This window comes from Schistocerca piceifrons, chromosome 3 (assembly GCF_021461385.2).
Source record: "Schistocerca piceifrons isolate TAMUIC-IGC-003096 chromosome 3, iqSchPice1.1, whole genome shotgun sequence".
In the NCBI taxonomy this organism is placed as follows: Eukaryota; Metazoa; Arthropoda; class Insecta; order Orthoptera; family Acrididae; genus Schistocerca; species Schistocerca piceifrons.
The window spans coordinates 414,615,244-414,630,305 of NC_060140.1; positions in this window are offsets into that span (position 1 = coordinate 414,615,244).

Here is a 15,062-nt window from a genome sequence, read left to right on the forward strand (position 1 = left end):
TTCATTTGTGTCTAATTAGTCATCAACAGTTATTTGTTTTTAATATAAACAGTAATCTCCAACAATGAGTATGTCCACACGTACATGAATGTATACTACATGAAGAGGGGCACAAGCCAGAAACCGGTCATGTGTTAAATAAAGTCACCGTCTATTGTGACTGGTAGTGGCTGTTATTCTACATTGGTTGGTTGTTTGGGGAAGGAGACCAGACAGCGTGGTCATCGGTCTCACCGGATTGGGGAAGGATGGGGAAGGACGTCGGCCGTGCCCTTTCAGAGGAACCATCCCGGCATTTGCCTGAAGTGATTTAGGGAAATCACGGAAAACCCAAATCAGGATGGCCGGACGCGGGATTGAACCGTCGTCCTCCCGAATGCGAGTCCAGTATCTAACCACTGCACCGCCTCGCTCGGTGTGTTATTCTACATGCTATAGATGACTGTGAGATGGGATATATTACCAACGGAATAATTTTACAGAGCAATGAAAGACCTACGTCGAAACAAGGCGTCTGGAGTATACGACATCTCCTCGAATTATTGAGATCTCTCAGAGAGTCAACCACGACAAAACTATCCACCCGATGTGCAAGATATTCAAGAGATGCAGAATAGTTAAAATTCATGGTGAAACTTTCAGCTGACATTTATTTTGTACGATTCGCTACTGGTTTCGATCAATGACCATTATCAAGCCTAGCTGGGATATACGGCAGGAAAGTTAAACCATAATTCAAATAAAAGTAATTTGATCTTTCAAGCCCACAACAGTACGTAAAAAAATCCATAATAACAACTCTGTGCGATAATTTTCGTCAAGTAGCAAGTCCACATGTACAGCTAATGTGTTACTAGCTTTTTATATTACATCTTGTCTCACAGGTTGGAAAAAATACTTGTCGACCTAAAAATTGATCTTGATTTTAAAGAAATAGATAATTCATGTCAAACTAGAATTGCTTATGATGTAGCTAACATTTTCATTAAAAACAAAGCCTCTCTTCATAATGTTACGCATAATTATAGAAAATTGGTTAATTCCAGAAGCAATAAACTTAAAGAAGCTGATGATCTGTTAACTAGTCAAAGGTTGCTCTTTAGTTATTGCCTACAATTCTGAATATATTTCCAAAACCTTTTTTAACGAAAATAATATTTCGGAACTGCATGACGATCCGACTCCAGAATTACAAAAAAAAAAAAAAGCCAGGTCAGCCATCAATGACACAAAATTTATAATCAGACCTTTTCAGAAGACAATGCTTATCAACATGAACCCTCAGCCCCCAATATTTCGGTCTCAATTTAAATTTCACAAAACTAATCTTCCGATACGGCCGATATCTAATGGTATGAATAGCGCGTACCATGATTTGGCCAAATTTCTGCATGAAACTCGGAAAAAGTCATTCTTTTTCAGAACAATTACTACATCCCCAATAGTCCTTATAGTATAAGATTCAGAATGCAGTTCAGATACCAAGTTGCTTTCATTAGACTTCAAAAATCTTTATACTAACGTTCCCGTACAAGAAACGCTTACAATCGTAGAAAAAAATTTACGTTATTTGAAAAACGATCTTTCAGATGAACAAATCACTGATCTCATGAATCTTATCACAGTCGTAGTCAAATATAACTATCTGAATTTAATGAACAATTGTACCAGCAATCCGACACTCTCGCTATGGGAAGTCCCTTAGCTGGTATTATTGCTGATATTTTCATCAACTCTTCAGAAGAAACGTTTTTCAGTTGTTTTTCAGCTACAGCACTAGGCATTCTCTCCTATTTCAGATACGCTGACGATATTTTAGTCATATACAGCGGACCTGCTGATGGCACTGGCCGTATTTTCAAGCTCTTCAATCAACTTGATGAGAAAATATCTTCCACCATCTAGCTCGAAAATGAGGCCCGCCAGCTAAACTTTCTTGACTTGACGTTTACAGTAGAAGAAAATAGAATCTCATGTTTCGTAAAGAGACGTACACTGATCAGATCGTACCTGCGTCTTCCATGCATTCACAATCTCATAAAAACGCTTTCTTTTACTCTGCTATTCACCGAGCTACTTCTATTTCAATCTTGAAAGAAAAACTCAATGATGAAATCAATTTACTCAAAATGATAGCAGTTAGTAACGAATATGAACCTGGCATAGTAGATGACATCCTCTAAAAGAAAACTATTAAAAGAGTTACTACGCTCGGCAACTCTATCATTGAATGTAACCCAGAAAAATATTTTTCTATTCATTTGTTGGGGCCCGTTTCCTATGACATCCAATGCCTTCTTCGTAATAAATACAACTGTAACGTAGCCTTTTCTACCGATAATAATCTGAAAAAAATTCTTCATTCATCATTTAAAGTCGACTCTTCTGGCGTCTATAAGATTTTCTGCGACACCTGCTCCTCTTACTACTTAGGACAAACAGGACGTACCTTTACAACCAGATATAAAAAATATCTTTAAAAAAAATGGCACTAGCAGCCAAAATTCGTCTAAAGCTATTCACGATAGCAATATTTTGGACACCGATAATAAAGGGGGTAGATTAGATATTCTTGAAGAAATAGAAGTTTTTAAACATCGTTCTCAATGAGCAGCTGCAGTTGCGTAATAAAAATTTATTCAGCGGTATAAAGCCGTTACTTGACATTTGGAATCGGGTTTCCTCGTGCTGTTACCAAAATGTTTTTCCCATCCCACAATTTTTCGTTTATTAAATGGTTTATTGGCTGTGTTTCATGTTATATCGTTTCCTACAGGCTGTGCCATTCATTTGTATTTTCTATAATGATGTTTTCATACATTAAACTGTACTTCTAAGCTCTGATGTAGACAAAATGTTACTTTATCTGCCACTGTTAAACATAATAGTTCCTTTTACATCATGTACTGAACAATGTTCATCATAACATTCGTCTGTTTTTATTTGAATGTTAAGTAGCCAGGTTGTGCTTGTGACTACTAGATGGCACTCTTGGTGCCATGTTCACCTGCCCGCAGTTGTTAACGCGGGCGCCTCAGTCTGATGCTACCTGGAGCTCGATGTATGCGAGCAGCCCGCAGTGGCTTGCTTTCCACGCGTTCTAGTTTAAAAATGTGACTAAAGTTTTTTCGCGTAGTATTTATTTTATACGTGACGTGTAAGAACTGCTTCATTTGTACTGTTAATCAGTTTTCAGTCTTCAAACTGTATTTCTATACTTTTAGATAAGCCATGTTGTCAAATAAAACTTTGCCTGTGAGTTCATGTACTAAATACTGTTCACTTTAACATTTAGCTGTCTATATTTTAAATCTTAAGTAGCATGGCACTCTTGGAATAATGTTCACCTGTCCGCACTTGCTAACGGGGGCGCCTCAGTCTCTTGCTACCTGTGGCTTTATAAGTATGAGCAGCCCACAGTGGCTTGCCTTTCATGTAGTCTTTTCAAAATTTTTGTGACTAAAGCCTTTCTGTCTTGATATTTATTTTATACGTGACATGTACTGCCTCTTTCTTGTACTGTTAACAGTACTTACACATTAACACAAAACTTTTTTACCATAAATTTGTACTTACGTTATAGGTCACTTTAAATATTTAATTCTGATGAAGGCACTCATAGAAGTGATGAAACCTGGTCAAAAAGACTAAAAATTGTGATTGACGGATAATTTAGTTCAACTTTAATTCGATTATCTCAATTGATTTCCCCACTTTCATCCTCCATATTCGCTAATGTGATGTCCCAACGCTGTCTGCTCGACTTAAATATACTTTTGTTACCGCGTCACGTGCCGGCGACGCGTGTGGCTCAATCTAGAAGTCCACGGTGAGATCAACACGTGCTCCACATGGAGCACGTATTGACCTCACCGCGGACTTCTTGACTGAGCCACACACAACTGATTTCATCAAAGCCTGAAGATGGTGTTGACGCAACGCCGAAACTAGTAGCGAAGTAAATAAAAGATCTTAAGTACAGCTGGAGTAATTTCATTTTAATAAAAAATATACCAGCTGTGTCCCACCTTCATCCAGTTTAAATATGGATGTACGAAGACGCTTAATTTAGAGTTAAAATCACCATGCAAACGTCTCTTTTGGTAACAAGGCGCAGGATTTCCACTTTCTGTGAAAGGAATTGACCAAGTTACCATTTCATTGTTTAGTTTTTAAAAGATTTAAATTTCTTGATAAATTCTGAACATCTTTTTTTTTATTTACTCTCAAGTTTTACCTAAAACGCAAGAAACCCTTTAAAGTTGCGAGTTTTGAATGCTTGCTGATTCTTATTAATTGTGAAGTTTACTTAAGCATTTTGAATGTGCAAGTGATTTGAACAAGTTCTAATTTTGAAGTTAGTGGCCTCTGGTATTTATCACAATAAATAAGTTCTATTACAATCGTGATTACTTACTTCTTATCCCAGTGTCCCTTCTTCTCCACAAGCTTGGAACTGCTTTTAGGTCCAAAATAATTAGTATTTTTCTGTTTTGCTAAAACTAACATTTTAAAAATTATACTGCCAGGGGGCAATAATTGAACCAAAAGGAATCAAGCCGATATTAATCTGGTTGTAAAGTAAACTGTAGTTAAAGGAAAGAAGCGGTCTCCAGCCTAATTAGGTAAGTGGTACCAAGTAATTAACACTTTTCATTAAGAAAACTAACTACTCTTTGTGGCTTCACTTCGATCTGAAATTTTATTTGGGAATAGGACACAAAGCAGTAGCACATTCGAACAGGTCTTGAAAAAGTAGTTTGAAATGAGCAGTACAGATAGAAGCTGAAACTGTTCTGGCAGCAAACTATCTCTCATTAACATACATTTGCTGTATTCAACAGCCGGCCGAAGTGGCCGTGCGGTTAAAGGCGCTGCAGTCTGGAACCGCGAGACCGCTACGGTCGCAGGTTCGAATCCTGCCTCGGGCATGGCTGTTTGTGACGACCTTGGATTAGTTAGGTTTAACTAGTTCTAAGTTCTAGGGGACTAATGACCCCAGCAGTTGAGTCCCATAGTGCTCAGAGCCCTGTATTCAACACAACCAAGATATGGTTCATTACACGAAATCAGTATCTGAGAAAGGAGCACAACTAATTGGACGTGCGGTCCTTTTAGCATTTAGATACAAAATACTCTTACATGGAATTGACCTTTAATTGGTTATATTAAATTGGTTGTATTAACTAACCTGATTGCTATGTTTTACTTTGGCAGCATATATTTCTTTGCACTAAACAGAGCGTAAATTAAACATGGAACACTTGAATCGGTTATGGTCTGAACAGTTGCAGCGAATTAACCTTTCAAGACCATGAATGCTATTATAATAACAAGAACTGTTCGGAAATACTTTTACGGTAACAGTTATAGTTTTACTGAGTCAACATTTGGTATGGGAACACATAAGCTAGTCTATCAACTGACTGAGGTCAGAACCAAACATTTCTAGCGTGACACAAAATGCACACACTTTCAGAATGCTAATACACGAATCACGGAAAATACTTCTTATGGTCACTATTTTATTCATTTATTTTTAGTATTGAACGAATATTTTGGCCCGGATGAAATTTAAGTAACGTAATCAGTTCTTTTGTTTGCGTCCATTGTTTTTCAAAACTTCAGCTAATTTCCTAAGCAAATTGCGTGGAGTATTACAAGAACGAATCCAACTGAACGCTTAAGACCTTCACTACGCCACGAGGGTTAATGAGCACTTTTAAAGCAGTAAATACTTTGCAACTGAAGGAAATAGGACACTCGGAGAAACTGCATCACTTAGGGAAGGGTCCTGTCTAGGTAAAGCGAGTAAGGTGTGATTCAATATTTTCGACACAAAGCTCAGAGTAACGTGCTTATTATTTGCATCTGAAGCAAATTATTGTTTCGCACAAACTTACACAATAGTAAACTTTCACTTGTACCGGAGGTGAAGACTGAAACGATCATTTGTGGCTAAAGTAAAGGCAACAAAAGTAATCATGGCTCTTGAAGTATAATTACTCTGAAAATTATCTTCTTGGCACCGGATTTCTGGATCAGGGATAATCAACGAATGCTACGAATAATTAGCCAGTAATCTTCCACATCAGAGGCAATATTAGTCAACCTTGCTGCTTTCTTTGGCTCCTTCAGCATACGAAATGTGACTAGTTTGTATACTAGCCTCATACAGACTCGTGCCACAAACAATCCTTGCTGATCTACCGTCAGGTCCAGTTTTTCCGTTCCCAGGTAACGTGTTTCGTAGCAGAAGAATTTCGCTCCAAGTTTGATATGGAGACTACCTCATGAATCCATGGACCCTGCGTGTCAGCAGCAGACTGTTCAAGTTGGTGGAGACTCTGTAACGGCGTGAGGCGTGTGCAATTGGAGTGATGTGGGACCCCTGGTATGTCGAGATACGACTCTGACAGGTGACACTTACATAAGCATCCTGTCTGACAACCTGCATCCATTCATGTCCATTGGGCATTCCGACGGACTTGGGCAATTCAAGCAGGACAATGCGACACCCCACACGTCCAGAATTGCTGCATAGTTGCTCCAGTAACTCTCTTCTGAGTTTAAACACTTCCGCTGGCCACCACACTCCCCAGATGAACATAACTGAACATATCTGGGATACATTGCAACGTGCTGTTCAGAAGAATATCCACCCCTTCGTACTCTTACGGATTTATGGACAGCCCTCTAACACTACTTCAGACATTAGTCGAGTCGATGCCTCGTCATGTTGCGGCACTTCTGCGTGCTCGCGGTGGCCCTACGCAATGTTAGGCAGGTGTACCAGTTTCTTTGGCCCTTTAGTGTAAGTAGAAACATATTTGCCCAATGCATGAACTTGTTCTGCAAATTCTATTTTAATTTACAAATACATGCATACATTACGTCTTGTGAGATAACTTTATGGAAAATATGAACAAACATTCACATAGAGGTTGAACCAAAGAACATAATGACACAGATATCACATTAAACGTAAGAAGAAAAACAAGTTATATGAAATAGGTACAGTCGATACCGTCAATGTCACTGCAGAATGTAATGTTACCTTCAATACTAAAATGATACTCAAGTTTTTTTTCTGATACTCCAGAAACACAGGCGTAGGTGCTGTGACAACGATGAGATTCCACTGCTGCAGTCATGAGGCCAAGAATTCGGTTTTAGCCACTGGAAGTTCTGAATTCCTAATCAGATCACAGAGTTTACACTGTGATTTTGGGTGGCTGTTCAGATTATGTTATTGTAAATGTAAGATCAGTTTCGGTGGTGGATGGTCTCTCTTTTTCAGTTGTATGAGTTGGTTCAGCATCATCGCTTGATAGTGGTATGTGCGGGGAGACAGGAACTGGCAATCCTTCGCCGTGAGCCACAGGGTGAATGACAGATGGGATGTCAGCATATTGAATATCCTCTTCCTCTTGGTATTGATTCCTTTCCTCAAGGCAGGGACCATACAAAAATAGCAATCCGATACATGATTCATGTGTTCATGCCAAATAGTGGGCACATCAAACTTCATGCGGTCATTTGTACCATTCATCCAAGCACTCACTGTGGACGAAAACGGGGGGAAACACACGTGTGAAGCCAACAATTTACCATGTTCCCCAACTCGACACCGAAAATGGAATTCGTATGCTTATTTCACTCCTTTAGTCAATGATCGTCGTCTTGAAAAACAAAAAAAACATTTGCCACAACTGCAAAAAAAAGTTATCAGGATTGTTACTGCAAGTGCAAGGCAATTTTCAGAAAGCAAACACCTGCATTATAACACATTCTGGTTTCTACAATCGATTATGCTCACGTGACTGAATGGAATGGACATGAGCCACGTTGTAAGGCATTGTTGACAGTTTGTACTGGAAACATCTAATTCACTCACTTTCAGCAGACACCCTTTTCACAATGGTCTTATATTGTCCCATAAGTGTGACCGTGAAACGTAAACACCGTATTTGCCTCTAACCCTGAACTAGGAGACAATTTTAATCTTGATATTAATGTTCAGCGTATTTAAATCTACAGGGTGTTCGGAAATTCCCGTGACAAAATTCTAGGGCTTGTAGAGGGGAGTGTAGATAATACTTTGAAATGAAGTCAACGTCCGAAAACGTAACGTTTTTGTACTACAGTAATTTGAAAGCATGTTTGTAACGCGACCACTTTTACAAGAAACTGGTTAGGCGTGATGCAATGCATCACCTACTTTACAATTCCACTCATTAATAGCCAAACAAATTGCTCATGTGATCGTTGACGGGTTCCCTTCAACGTAATACAGTACGGCGTCTTCCGCTCTGGCTTGCTGCGTCTCCTTGGAGCACAGTCACACCTGCTGACAGTGAAGGTACCTTCTTTAGAAGCCGTTGCGTAATTGTGGCGAAAAGGGTATGCGATGGAGTTGGGCGTTGTGGAGAACGATCTTGATATAGAGGACGAGCAGCTCTTCCATTATCGTGAGCGTCGCCATTCAGAAGTATCAAGTCGGTGTATTCTGCAAACGTGTACTTACTCAATCATGTTGCTCTAACACTCACAGACACATGAATGAGGCTCGAACCAGACGATTCGATTTAACCACTCCCTCCCACCATGACGACCCCGTTGTATAACTATCTAGCAAACATATTTTAAAATGGCTAGAGTACGGAACGGTCGTTTCTGGACATGGGTTCCTACTCAAAATATTATGCACTCACTCCCCTCTACATGTCCTAGAAGTTTGTAACGGGAATCTCCGAACAGCCTGTATAAAACACGGCGTCTTTCGTTTCTATTACAATAAACAGTTTGCGTATGCGGACAAGTGTTATTTTATAATTTATGAATAATATACAGGGTGTTACAAAAAGGTACGGCCAAACTTTCAGAAAACATTCCTCACACACAAAGAAAGAAAATATGTTATGCGGACATGAGTCCGGAAACGCTTACTTTCCATGTTAGAGCTCATTTTATTACTTCTCTTCAAATCACATTAATCATGGAATGGAAACACACAGAACGTACCAGCGTGACTTCAAACACTTTGTTACAAGAAATGTTCAAAATGTCCTCCGTTAGCGAGGATACATGCATCCACCCTCCGTCGCATGGAATCCCTGATGCGCTGATGCAGCCCTGGAGAATGGCGTATTGTATCACAGCCGTCCACAATACGAGCACGAACAGTCTCTAAATTTGGTACCGGGGTTTCGTAGACAAGAGCTTTCAAATGCCCCCATAAATGAAAGTCAGGAGGGTTGAGGTCAGGAGAGCGTGGAGGCCATGGAATTGGTCCGCCTCTACCAATCCATCGGTCACCGAATCTGTTGTTGAGAAGCGTACGACCACTTCGACTGAAATGTGCAGGAGCTCCATCGTGCATGAACCACATGTTGTGTCATACTTGTAAAAGCACATGTCCTATCAGAACAGGTAGAGTATCCCGTATGAAATCATGATAACGTGGTCCATTGAGCGTAGGTGGAGGAACATGGTGCCCAATCAAGACATCACCAACAATGCCTGCCCAAACGTTCACAGAAAATCTGTGTTGATGACGTGATTGCACAATTGCGTGCAGATTCTCGTCAGCTCACACATGTTGATTGTGAAAATTTACAATTTCATCACGTTGGAATGAAGCCTATTCCGTAAAGAGAACATTTGCACTGAAATGAGAATTGTCACATTGTTGGATGAACCATTCGCAGAAATGTACCCGTGGAGGTCAATCAGCTGCTGATAGTGCCTGCACACGCTGTACATGGTACGGAAACAACTGGTTCTCCCGTAGCACTCTCCATACAGTGACGTGGTCAACGTTACCTTGTACAGCAGCAACTTCTCTGACGCTGACATTAGGTTTATCGTCAACTGCACGAAGAATTGCCTCGTCCATTGCAGGTGTCCTCGTCGTTCTAGGTCTTCCCCAGTCGCGAGTCATTGGCTGGAATGTTCCGTGCTCCCTAAGACGCCGATCAAATGCTTCGAACGTCTTCCTGTCGGGACACCTTAGTTCTGGAAATCTGTCTCGATACAAACGTACCGCGCCACGGCTATTGCCCCGTGCTAATCCATACATCAAATGGGCGTCAACTCCGCATTTTTTAAACATTGCACTGACTGCAAAACCACGTTCGTGATGAACACTAACCTGTTGATGCTACGTACTGATGTGCTTGATGCTAGTACTGTAGAGCAATGAGTCGCATGTCAACACAAGCACCGAAGTCAACATTACCTTCCTTCAATTGGGCCAACTGGCGGTGAATCGGGGAAGTACAGTACATACTGACGAAACTGGTGGAGCGAAAATCAGATGGACGTCTCGGACATTCTGTGCACAGAAAACCGACGCATACAGATTTATATCTAAACGCGCGTAGTTTTCACCACCCAGCTCAGAAGAGAGCTATGCTGAACACCTTGGTACACAGAGCAAGGACTATTTCGGACAAGGATCATCTCGGCTCCGAGATTAACCATCTGACGACGGTATTCATAAAAAATGGTTATTCTGATCGTGATATCAGATCTACTCTGGCGAAGAAACCAAGAAAGGACGCTGTTCGAACAGATCAAGAGGACCAACACATCGCGCGGCTACCATTCTGCCGTGCAACGACCAGCAAGATCGGCAGAGTCCTGAGCCGGCAAGGAATCAGACCAGTCTTCCGGCCACCCAGGAAGATTAAGGAAATGCTGCGACCCTTGAAAGATAATCTTGGCCTGAGAGTACCGGGAATTTACAGCATTCCTTGCGAGTGTGGCAAAAGTTATGTGGGCCAGTCTATAAGAACTGTCGCCTATCGCTGTGTGGAACATCAGCGTCACCTGAAATACAGGTATCTAGAGAAATCAGCGGTGGCTGAGCACAGTTTGTTAAATAAACATAAGATTTTATTCGATGAAACAAGACTACTTGCTCACGCTTCAAACTATTGGGACTCTGTCATCAGGGAAGCAGTTGAAATTAGACACTGTGAAAATAATTTCAACAGAGATTCCGGTTATGCACTCAGCAATGCATGGAAGCGCGCAATTAATATAGAAAGAGCGCAGAGGGAAACTTCTTACATTCCTCGCAGTTCTCCGCCTGTTGCGATGGATGGCGCTGCAAGCAACGCTGGATAAAGCGCGCAAACAAAATCTATGGATATAGAGGCCGCCACCTCAGTACGTATCGGTTACACCGTGACGTCATCCAGCCAATGAGAAGCCGTCCACTGCTTATAAAAGCGGAAGCCTCACCTGTCCACGACCCATCTTCGGCGGTAATCCGGTCTGATACCGCCCTTCGATTGACCAATCGGTTTAATCGAAGCGTTAGGTATTGCAGGTGCCAGCCAGCAGTCCCGCCAGCCAGCAGTCCAGCCAGCCAGCAGTCCAGCCAGCAGCAGCAGCAGCAGCAGCAGCGGTCCCGGTCCCGGTCCCGGTCCCGGTCCCGGTCCCGGTCTGCAGCAGCGGTCCAGCCGGCAGCAGCCCGCCAGTGCTCCTGCGGCAGCCGCAGCAGCAACAGCAGCAGCGGTCCAGCCAGCAGCAGCAGCAGCAGCAGCCGCCGCCGCCCGGCCCCGTCCGCGGCAGCAGCAGCCGCAGCTGAGGCGTTCCTGCCCCCCGCCGTCGCCGTCGCCGTCCTGACCCTGTCTTCGGCCGTCTTCATCTTCATCCGTCTTTGTCTTCGTCTTCGTCTGTCCCCAGTTTGTGTCCTTTCCTTTTCGTTCTGTTCGTTATTGTTTCTCCCTGTCGTCATGTCCGCCCCCACCACCACCACCACCACCGCCACCACTACCACCACCGCCATAGTTTATACTTCCCCTTCCGCCACCTCCACCACTATAACATGGTGTGCCCAGTCCCACCCCCCCCCTCCTACCATCCCCCCTTTTCTCACTCTCCCTTCGCCCTCGCTCTTTGTCGCCCCCTCTCCAGCTTCTTCCTCCCGCTCCTCTCGATCTGATCCTTTCCCCCACTCCCCCAGCCTGTCACTGCAGCTCCGGCTCGGGTGGTGGCCCATCGGGCCACTGTCCATGTCCAACTCTCCCCGTCGCCTTCGCCATCACCGCCGCCGCCGCCAACACCATCACCGTCACCGTCATCGTCGCCGTCACCGTCACCATCTCCGGCGCCACCTGCTGCGTCCACGCCGGGACCTGTCCCTTCCCACCACCTCCCTATCGCTCCCGTCCCTCATGTCACCACCCGCCCTTCTGCCACCGTTAAGCGCCCTAGTGGCACCACCACCTCCTCCACCCCCAAAAAAGCCCCGCCCCATCCCACTTCGCCCCCCAGGGTGCCATGGATGTCTCCCCACCTGGCCCTGCTCCCTCCGCCTCTTCCTCCTCCTCCTCCTCCTCCCCCCCCCCTCTTTCTACAAATACCTCCTCTCCCGTCTCGATCCTTCCCTTCTTGAGGCCTGGAATCTCTCCCTCCTCCTCCGCCAACACTTCCCTGGTGCACCCATCTCTCTCCTCACTCCCAGACGGGATTCCATTCTCATCTCCTCCCCCAGCCCCACGCTCCATACTGACATCCTCTCCCGCCTCCCCATCACCCGTTTTGGCCCCAACGCCTCTCTCACCCCTGCTCCTTCCCAATCTCCTACCCGCCAACCCTAACCCCCGCGTCGCACGCCGACCCTCACCACCGTGATCACTCAGCTCAGTCTGTCGATCACGGAGGAGAAGGTGTTGGCGGAGCTCAAGGCACATCCCATGCTGGAGGTGCGGGCGGTCCGCCGCATTAGCAACTTGGCTGGCCCCACCCGCCTTATGCGGGTTTTCTCTGAGGACGCCCCCTCCATTGACCGTCTCCTGAAGGAGGGTGCCCTCCTCTTCAACCAGCGTTACAAGGTCGACCCCTCCCGTTCCCCTCCTCAATCCATGCACTGCCAGAGTTGTCTGCACTATAACGCACACCCCACAGCTGAGTGCCGCGAGGCCCCCACCTGCCCGCATTGTAGACAAGCGCACTTCCTCAGGCAGTGCCCTAACCTCCAATCCCCTCCTTCCTGTAATACCTGCAATCTTCCCCATCCCACCTACTCCCAAAAGTGTAAAGCCCGACCCCCTCCAGCCACTCCTGAACTCACCATCCCTGTCCGTCCTGTGGACGCCCCCACCCCTCCTGGAAATTCCCTTCGTCCCCACCCCCACCGCTGAGGACATCATCCGGTTCTTCACCATCGTCCTCCAGAATGTCCATCCCTTTCAGCGCCCCCACACCCTCCAACAGGTATCCCTCGCCGCCCATTCCATTTCCCACCTCAAAATGTACGCCACCTACTCCAACAACCAGGCCCATTTCACCTTCTCCCGCCTTGACACCCTCGTCTAAATCCCTGTCATGGCGCGACAGCAACGTATCCTTTTCAACAACATCCGCTCCCTACCCGCCAACAAGAACCTCTTCCTGCACACCCTTGCCACCCACCGCGTGGATGCCTTCCTCCTTAATGAAACCTTCCTCCAACCCCACCACACCATTCACACTTCGCACTATCTCCTCCACCATTCCGATAATCCCCTCCCAATTGCGCGTGGCGGAGTTGCCATTGGTCACCACTGCCAGATCCCCGTTCGGCTCCAACCTCTCCTTCCCGACCCCACCGAACACCCGATCCCTAGTCTCTTCTTCCCTGGCCTTACCGTTGCCTGCGCCACCATCTATGTCCGCCCCAACGCTCCTATTCCCTTCGACTTCCTCTCCCATGTCGACCGAACTTTCTCTTCCTACGTGATCGCCACCGACCTAGTCGTTCCGCTGCCCAGTTACGGCGGTGGCATTGGTTCCTCTCCACCCTTCAAGGTGACCTCGTCCCCATCCCACAGCACACCCAACCCGAATCCAACTCCACTCCCGATGTTATTCTCTCCTCCCCCAACCTCCTTGGTCGCATAACGGTGGATGTCCTGGAGCCTATTGGTAGTGACCATCTCCCTGTCCTCCTCACCGTTTCAGACGGACGTCGCCTCCGACCTGACCCTCGTAATGACCCTCCCCCTAAGTACGTCCATGACTATTCCCATGCCGACTGGAATGCCTACTGGGATACCCTCTCCACCCAGGTCGATAGCCACCCTTTCACCTACCACCACCCCGATGATGTTACCCATGCTGCCTCCTTTCTCTAGCAGACCTTGTCTGAGGCCGTGGAGGCTCACGTCCCTACTGTCGCCATCCACCCCCACCGTCCTACCCTACCCCCACAGGCCGTCCTCCTCCTCCGTGAATCCCGCCATCTCTACCGTGCCTTCCTCCACACGTGTGACCCGGACACACTACGACGCCACCGGCAACTCCAGTGACACATTCGTAATTTGATCGCGGCTAAGAAACGCCGGGACTGGCGACAAATAGAGGTGGAGCCGCTCCGCGCCCACACCGGCATGATGGCCAACACAAAAGGTCTACTGCCATCTCTGCATAAGGGTTAGTATTCACTAAAGTGAGGTGTCGCAGGATGTGGGTACTGCGATGTTGCGTACGTCTGGTTAGGATTAACCATTAATACGCGCTCATCTGGAGATAGATTGGTCGAAATCTGACGAAGGGTAGCGGTTTGAAGGGCAGAGGGAAAAAAAGTGCCAAAGCAAGAGCCAAGGGAAAAAAACCTCTGCGAAAGTTAGGTCGGGCGGCAAGAGCAGTAGCGGTTGTCTTGCTGCCTGCGATAGGTTGTGCAGGGATAGGCTTTGTTAGTAGTGGGTATCACGCATGTCGATACCTTGACGTTGTGCATTTGTGCTGCTCGGCGGCTGGCGCTGGGTGCTGGTACAGAGTCCTCATTCAGCGTCCTGCAACCTGCAACAGTTAGGTTTGTTATCGGTCTTGTGTCCGATAGGTCATATACCGGAGGCACAGTGTGAGGGAGTGTTGGCAGATTGTTCATGCGTCTGTGGGCGAGCTCGTCGGTGTCCCTGCTGTGGCCTGCTGGTCGGCTCTAATAGCAGCTGGTAGTTGCCAGTCAATGTTGCTGATATGCGGGGGCTTACCGGCGTTTGTCGCTGTTTGCGTATGTTAGTTTACCATAGGTGGTTATGCCCTAGCTAGCAGTGTCTTTGGTCGCT